The 7,483-nt window shown below is 48.1% G+C and overlaps 1 non-coding gene across 1 annotated transcript; it reads left to right on the top strand.

The window, feature by feature from the left end:
- The first annotated feature begins 299 nt into the window (after positions 1-299).
- On the top strand, positions 300-371 carry Trnam-cau (transfer RNA methionine (anticodon CAU)). Its single transcript has one exon. It is a non-coding gene; the product is annotated as a tRNA-Met (tRNA).
- The last annotated feature ends 7,112 nt before the right edge of the window (positions 372-7,483 follow it).

The following is a 7,483-nucleotide window of genomic DNA, read 5'->3' as shown; positions in this document are numbered from 1 at the left end:
GTGATTATATATAGCCTTTTAAGGACAGAAAGTTGAGAAGTATGTAGATACAGCCAACTTGAGCTTCAGTTTAAGGATTTACAAGAATTTACACGTCCGCATCATCAAGAGACTGGTCCACTAGTTTGCTTCCCAACCCACCCTAACTGCATGAACTCGCCTACAATGCTTCCGTGTGTGCAGATTCAACACTACCGAATCAGGACGGGACGTTTTTTCGTGCAATCGAGCTTGTTCTTGGCTTACATTCAAGCTACCGGGGCTGCATATTTGCTTTACAGGCGTCAGTGATGACCAGTAGCAGAGTGGCGCAGTGGAAGCGTGCTGGGCCCATAACCCAGAGGTCCGTGGATCGAAACCACGCTCTGCTAAATTTATTTTTTATTTCATTCTTGCTCTAGACATTTTTGTTCCAATTGTAAAATACTCTAGAAAACTTTCAGTTTGCTTAAAGAAGAGTTTTCAGTTCTTCCTGAATTCCAGATTTTTTTTTAATTTTTTGCCTACGAATGTTTTAAATCCTTTACCAAGAGAATAATTTTTTCGGAGAAGTTTCAACTACTGTCGAAGCAGAGATTTTAGTTGATTCCACTGAACAATTTAGATTGTCCGAAGGTGAATTAAATTTTTCTGAAGGGAAGTAGTTGTTTTATCTGAAGAAGATTTTCAGTGCTCTCGGAGTTGAGGTATAGTTTTCTAACGAAGACTTCTAATTATTCGAATAGGATTTATTAATTTCTCGCAGAGGATTCGTTAGTTTCTCGATGACCAATTTCTCTAAGTTTCGAAGAACAGTTTTTCTGTTTTTCAAGGAACTATTTATTAGTTTCCCAAGCATCTTTTGCATCTTTCAAGGAAAGTTTTTGCTATTGATAGAACGTTTTTCAGTTTCCAAAAAGAATTTTCTTTTGTATCAAAAAGTTTGCCGCTTAGATTAAAACAAGCAAAAAGTGTGATGGAGATATAAAGGAAAGTGAGCTAGTGGTGCATCACGTCGTTTTAACACCATTCATTTTTTTCTGAAGCAGCCGCATCCTAGAATCCCGCCGACGAAAGCCTACTGGCCGATCTTAAAGGTTTATATCACAACAACTGATAAGCGTAGCCAAAGGGGTGTTTTGAGGGTTCAAACTCCTCCCGAAATTTTCATAAAGCTATAAAAATGGAGACGTTATCTTAAAATCGACTGCAGTCTAATATTTAATTCAAAATTGCCGCGTTTTCAAACCGCGCTTTTTGCCAGGGCGGCTTAGGGTTTGACGGGAGTGGGGTTCAGCGGAATGCCGTTTGTCAGGAGTACTAGGAAATCCAGGCGGCGCTGTCCCGCATGAGGGCTGCCCCAACTGTCACACAGACTGAGTCTACAGCCCTCGGCACACGGACCGTGCTGTCGAACGTTAACGTTGGGCGTGCCAAGTTCAGCGTGCTGCTGAACGCTCAGGAACGATGCGACTTTTGCATACGGTACGTGGGCCCCAACGTGGTATACGCGATCGCAACGCACTCCAGTGGCAGTTGAGGGATGTTTCTAGTTCGTAAATCACACTGTTTACTCAACAGGCGCTCGTAAAATTTCCACGTTAACTGTATTAAAACACATCCTCCACGAAAACGAAAGTACCATGTCCAATCAGTAACGACACAGGTTTATGAAAGTTCCATTACAAACAGTGCGGTACAAATTTGGAATACTTCTTCGCATAAGATAAACATTATTTCATCATTCGGACGTTTTAGTAAAACCGCAAGGTCAGTCTTACTTGATCACTGTTCCTACTTAGTAGCAGAATCTTTGAAACATGTGAATTACAAAGCGTAAAAGAAAAAGGAACAAAATATCTTTACACAAGTAGCGCAAGCTCTCCTGTACATTAAATCAATCGAACAATCACCACGCAAAAAAAGGTGAACTTATATTTACATAACATGAAATAGTATAGTATATACTTATATTAAATTAATAATAAAGTATCAGAACCTAATAAAAACGTGAATGTTAGGAAAAAAATTTGGAAGTGTTAAGACGCGAACCACCGCCCCAACAAAAACTTATGAGAGGACAGAGAGGCTATTCATTACACTATACCAAGGACACGAACAAGCGTGTTAATCATATTATGTTGCCCTTGCTAAAAACAGTAATCGTTCATAATTATGTAAGTAATTGAAATTTAATTATAACAAATTTGTGTGGCTCTTCAGTGTGTCACTGCCTTCAAACAGTCTACTCTCATAATACGCAAGTTACAACAATTCTTTTGCCACGAATATAATGTTTCTCATTATCTTATTGGAACGAATCACACAACTAACAACGGGTTTTCCAGTGATTCTCAATTTGCTGGTACTCAGAAACGGCAATATGCATATAGGCTTGAAATGAATGCCAATATGGCGCCTCACAACTCTGTACTGAAGGGAGGTGGCGTGCGTATGACGTAGGTGGCGTTGTGCCATCTCATTGGTCAACGCTCAGACGCAAGCTCAGAATATCTGACATGCCAGATACTGCTCTGCACGTTCGGAAAGACTCCCGAACGTGCTATTCCACGCTACGACGTCAGAAACTCGGCACCCTCAACGCTCAACGTTCGGATTCACGGTCCGTGTGCCGACGGCTTACGTGTTGTGAGCAGACATTTGATCAGACGGGAGTAGCAGAGTTAGAATTACCGTCATCTTCGCTCTTCCTAGAACCTCTGGAAACTGTTGTTATTACAGTGGTTAGTATTTCTAAATGTTTATTTCAATGTTATGTGGGAGAGCGGAACGGCCAGTGTGCACAATATGACGATCTCTCTGTTCGTTTTTTTTAACGTTTATTTTTCTACATTTACATGATACGTGCAGTAGCTGAGAATTGACCAGTTTGACGCAAAATCGTATGAGAGAAAATTTGAAGAACATCGAAGTGCATTGTCATGAAGTCTGAGAACGTGAAGCCGGCCAGAGTGGCCGAGTGGTTTTAGGCGCTTCCGTCTGGAACTGCATGACTGATGCGTTCGCAGGTTCGAATCCTGCCTCGGGCATGGATGTGTGTGAAGTCCTTAGGTTAGTTAGGTTTAAGTAGTTCTAAGTTCTAGGGGACTGATGACCTCAGATGTTAAGTCCCATAGTACTCAGAGCCATTTGAACCATTTTTCGAGAACGTGAAGAAAAACCAAGTTGGTAAGTATCATTTATGAATTTCATAGAACTTTCGTGCATCAAGATGATACACCGGTGACCAAAGCTTAAGGGCGAATGTAACTTTCGTATAATGTATCACTGGCAAGTAACATAGCTCGATGAAACTTGGTCTGTACATACACTCCTGGAAATGGAAAAAAGGACACATTGACACCGGTGTGTCAGACCCACCATACTTGCTCCGGACACTGCGAGAGGGCTGTACAAGCAATGATCACACGCACGGCACAGCGGACACACCAGGAACCGCGGTGTTGGCCGTCGAATGGCGCTAGCTGCGCAGCATTTGTGCACCGCCGCCGTCAGTGTCAGCCAGTTTGCCGTGGCATACGGAGCTCCATCGCAGTCTTTAACACTGGTAGCATGCCGCGACAGCGTGGACGTGAACCGTATGTGCAGTTGACGGACTTTGAGCGAGGGCGTATAGTGGGCATGCGGGAGGCTGGGTGGACGTACCCCCGAATTGCTCAACACGTGGGGCGTGAGGTCTCCACAGTACATCGATGTTGTCGCCAGTGGTCGGCGGAAGGTGCACGTGCCCGTCGACCTGGGACCGGACCGCAGCGACGCACTGATGCACGCCAAGACCATAGGATCCTACACGGTGCCGTAGGGGACCGCACCGCCACTTCCCAGCAAATTAGGGACACTGTTGCTCCTGGGGTATCGGCGAGGACCATTCGCAACCGTCTCCATGAAGCTGGGATACGGTCCCGCACACCGTTAGGCCGTCTTCCGCTCACGCCCCAACATCGTGCAGCCCGCCTTCAGTGGTGTCGCGCCAGGAGTGAATGGAGGGACGAATGGGGACGTGTCGTCTTCAGCGATGAGAGTTGCTTCTGCCTTGGTGCCAATGATGGTCGTATGCGTGTTTGGCGCCGTGCAGGTGAGCGCCACAATCAGGACTGCATACGACCGAGGCACACAGGGCCAACACCCGGCATCATGGTGTGGGGAGCGATCTCCTACACTGGCCGTACACCACTGGTGATCGTCGAGGGGACACTTCATAGTGCACGGTACATCCAAACCGTCATCGAACCCATCGTTCTACCATTCCTAGACCGGCAAGGGAACTTGCTATTCCAACAGGACAATGCACGTCCGCATGTATCCGTGCCACCCAACGTGCTCTAGAAGGTGTACGTCAACTACCCTGGCCAGCAAGATCTCCGGATCTGTCCCCCATTGAGCATGTTTGGGACTGGATGAAGCGTCGTCTCACGCGGTCTGCACGTCCTGCACGAACGCTGGTCCAACTGAGGCGCCAGGTGGAAATGGCATGGCAAGCCGTTCCACAGGACTACATCCAGCATCTCTACGATCGTCTCCATGGGAGAATAGCAGCCTGCATCGCTGCGAAAGGTGGATATACACTGTACTAGTGCCGACATTGTGCATGCTCTGTTGCCTGTGTCTATGTGCCTGTGGTTCTGTCAGTGTGATCATGTGATGTATCTGACCCCAGGAATGTGTCAATAAAGTTTCCCCTTCCTGGGACAATGAATTCACGGTGTTCTTATTTCAATTTCCAGGTGTGTAGAAAGCCCTGCTACATAATAGTGCAGACTAAAAGACGAACACAATGAGACGAACAGAAAAGACACTTCCATTCAAGGACAAATAATTATACTGAAGTCAACGCGAATTATGATACTCCCTGGACATTAGAAAAGGCGAGACATGGTTCGTAATAGGGTGATTGATCAGCATAGCTGGCATGTACAACGTGCTTACATGCTGGCCACAAGTTTGGCAAAGAGTTCTTGCGGAAAGGCATTCCATACTTCAAGTAGCGGGTTGGAAAACAGCATCGTGCATGTGAACTAAATGTAACACTTCTCCTCAACGAGTGACACACGTGCTCGATGAGATTTAAGTCGGGCGAATGTAGTGGCCAGTCCATCTGCCGAATATCTTCTCCCTTCAAGAGGTCTTTCACTTGCTCAGTAGGACATGGTCGTGCATTGTCACCCACAAAAAGTAAACCAGGGGTGAATGCAACCCACAAAAGACGCACGTAGGGGAAGTGTACAGTCTCATAATAACATAGTTCGATGAATACATCGTGCTCAAAGATTTCGAAGTCAGTACTCCCATTCAACATTATGTCTCCTCTAACAGTCACAACGGTCTTATAACCCAAAGTCGATTCATTAATTTTGATGTAAGTTTGCATTTGAGCGGCTACTCATACACTCCTGGAAATTGAAATAAGAACACCGTGAAATCATTGTCCCAGGAAGGGGAAACTTTATTGACACATTCCTGGGGTCAGATACATCACATGATCACACTGACAGAACCACAGGCACATAGACACAGGCAACAGAGCATGCACAATGTCGGCACTAGTACAGTGTATATCCACCTTTCACAGCAATGCAGGCTGCTATTCTCCCATGGAGACGATCGTAGAGATGCTGGATGTAGTCCTGTGGAACGGCTTGCCATGCCATTTCCACCTGGCGCCTCAGTTGGACCAGCGTTCGTGCTGGACGTGCAGACCGCGTGAGACGACGCTTCATCCAGTCCCAAACATGCTCAATGGGGGACAGATCCGGAGATCTTGCTGGCCAGGGTAGTTGACGTACACCTTCTAGAGCACGTTGGGTGGCACGGGATACATGCGGACGTGCATTGTCCTGTTGGAACAGCAAGTTCCCTTGCCGGTCTAGGAATGATAGAACGATGGGTTCGATGACGGTTTGGATGTACCGTGCACTATGAAGTGTCCCCTCGACGATCACCAGTGGTGTACAGCCAGTGTAGGAGATCGCTCCCCACACCATGATGCCGGGTGTTGGCCCTGTGTGCCTCGGTCGTATGCAGTCCTGATTGTGGCGCTCACCTGCACGGCGCCAAACACGCATACGACCATCATTGGCACCAAGGCAGAAGCGACTCTCATCGCTGAAGGCGACACGTCTCCATTCGTCCCTCCATTCACGCCTGCCGCGACACCACTGGAGGCGGGCTGCACGATGTTGGGGCGTGAGCGGAAGACGGCCTAACGGTGTGCGGGACCGTAGCCCATCTTCATGGAGACGGTTGCGAATGGTCCTCGCCGATACCCCAGGAGCAACAGTGTCCCTAATTTGCTGGGAAGTGGAGGTGCGGTCCCCTACGGCACTGCGTAGGATCCTATGGTCTTGGCGTGCATCCGTGCGTCGCTGCGGTCCGGTCCCAGGTCGACGGGCACGTGCACCTTCCGCCGACCACTGGCGACAACATCGATGTACTGTGGAGATCTCACGCCCCACGTGTTGAGCAATTCGGGGGTACGTCCACCCGGCCCCCCGCATGCCCACTATACGCCCTCGCTCAAAGTCCGTCAATTGCACATATGGTTCACGTCCACGCTGTAGCGGCATGCTACCAGTGTTAAAGACTGCGATGGAGCTCCGTATGCCACGGCAAACTGGCTGACACTGACGGCGGCGGTGCACAAATGCTGCGCAGCTAACGCCATTCGACGGCCAACACCGCGGTTCCTGGTGTGTCCGCTGTGCCGTGCATGTGATCATTGCTTGTACAGCCCTCTCGCAGTGTCTGGAGCAATTATGGTGGGTCTGACACACCGGTGTCAATGTGTTCTTTTTTCCATTTCCAGGAGTGTAGACGGTTTTCATGGTACTCATCTGATATTGGTCTCCGTTGTTGTCGAAAGTCGTAGGCTCGTCATCCATGTCCACGCTAGATTCTGAAATGCGACTTTATATACGGGTCTAGGGCTCGCTCTGCTTCATTTTGTTAAATGGTGTGAACACTGCAGCCAACCGCCTTGCCGCACTGGTAACACCGGTTCCCGTCACATCACCGTAGTTAAGCGCTGTCGGGCTGGGCTAGCACTTGAATGGGTGATCATCCGGTCTGCCGAGCGCTGTTGGCAAGCGTGGGGCACTCAGCCAAACTGAGGCAAACTGAGGAGCTACTTGGTTGAGAAGTAGCGGCTCCGGTCTCGGAAACTGACATACGGCCGGGACAGTGGTGAGCTGACCACATGCCCCTCCATATCCGCATCCAGTGACCCCTATGGGCTAAGGATGAGACGGCGGTCGGTCGGTACCGTTGGGTCTTCATGGCCTGTTAGCGAGGAGTATGAACATTGGTTGAGTTTCTGTTGCGGAATAGGTGTATTTTTAGTTGTTTCACTTCACAATACAACTAAGTCCAACCTTCATGCTAACTTAACACAAGCATAGCTCGTTCTCCATACCCGTACTGAACAAGGACAAAGATTTTTTTTTTTTGAGTCTTCAGTCTTCTGTCTTCTGACTGGTTACAGGCTGCC

This window comes from Schistocerca serialis, chromosome 10 (genome assembly GCF_023864345.2).
Source record: "Schistocerca serialis cubense isolate TAMUIC-IGC-003099 chromosome 10, iqSchSeri2.2, whole genome shotgun sequence".
Classification (NCBI taxonomy): Eukaryota; Metazoa; Arthropoda; class Insecta; order Orthoptera; family Acrididae; genus Schistocerca; species Schistocerca serialis.
Note: the sequence above shows the minus strand (reverse complement) of the source record. Positions and strands in the feature narration are given on the sequence as shown.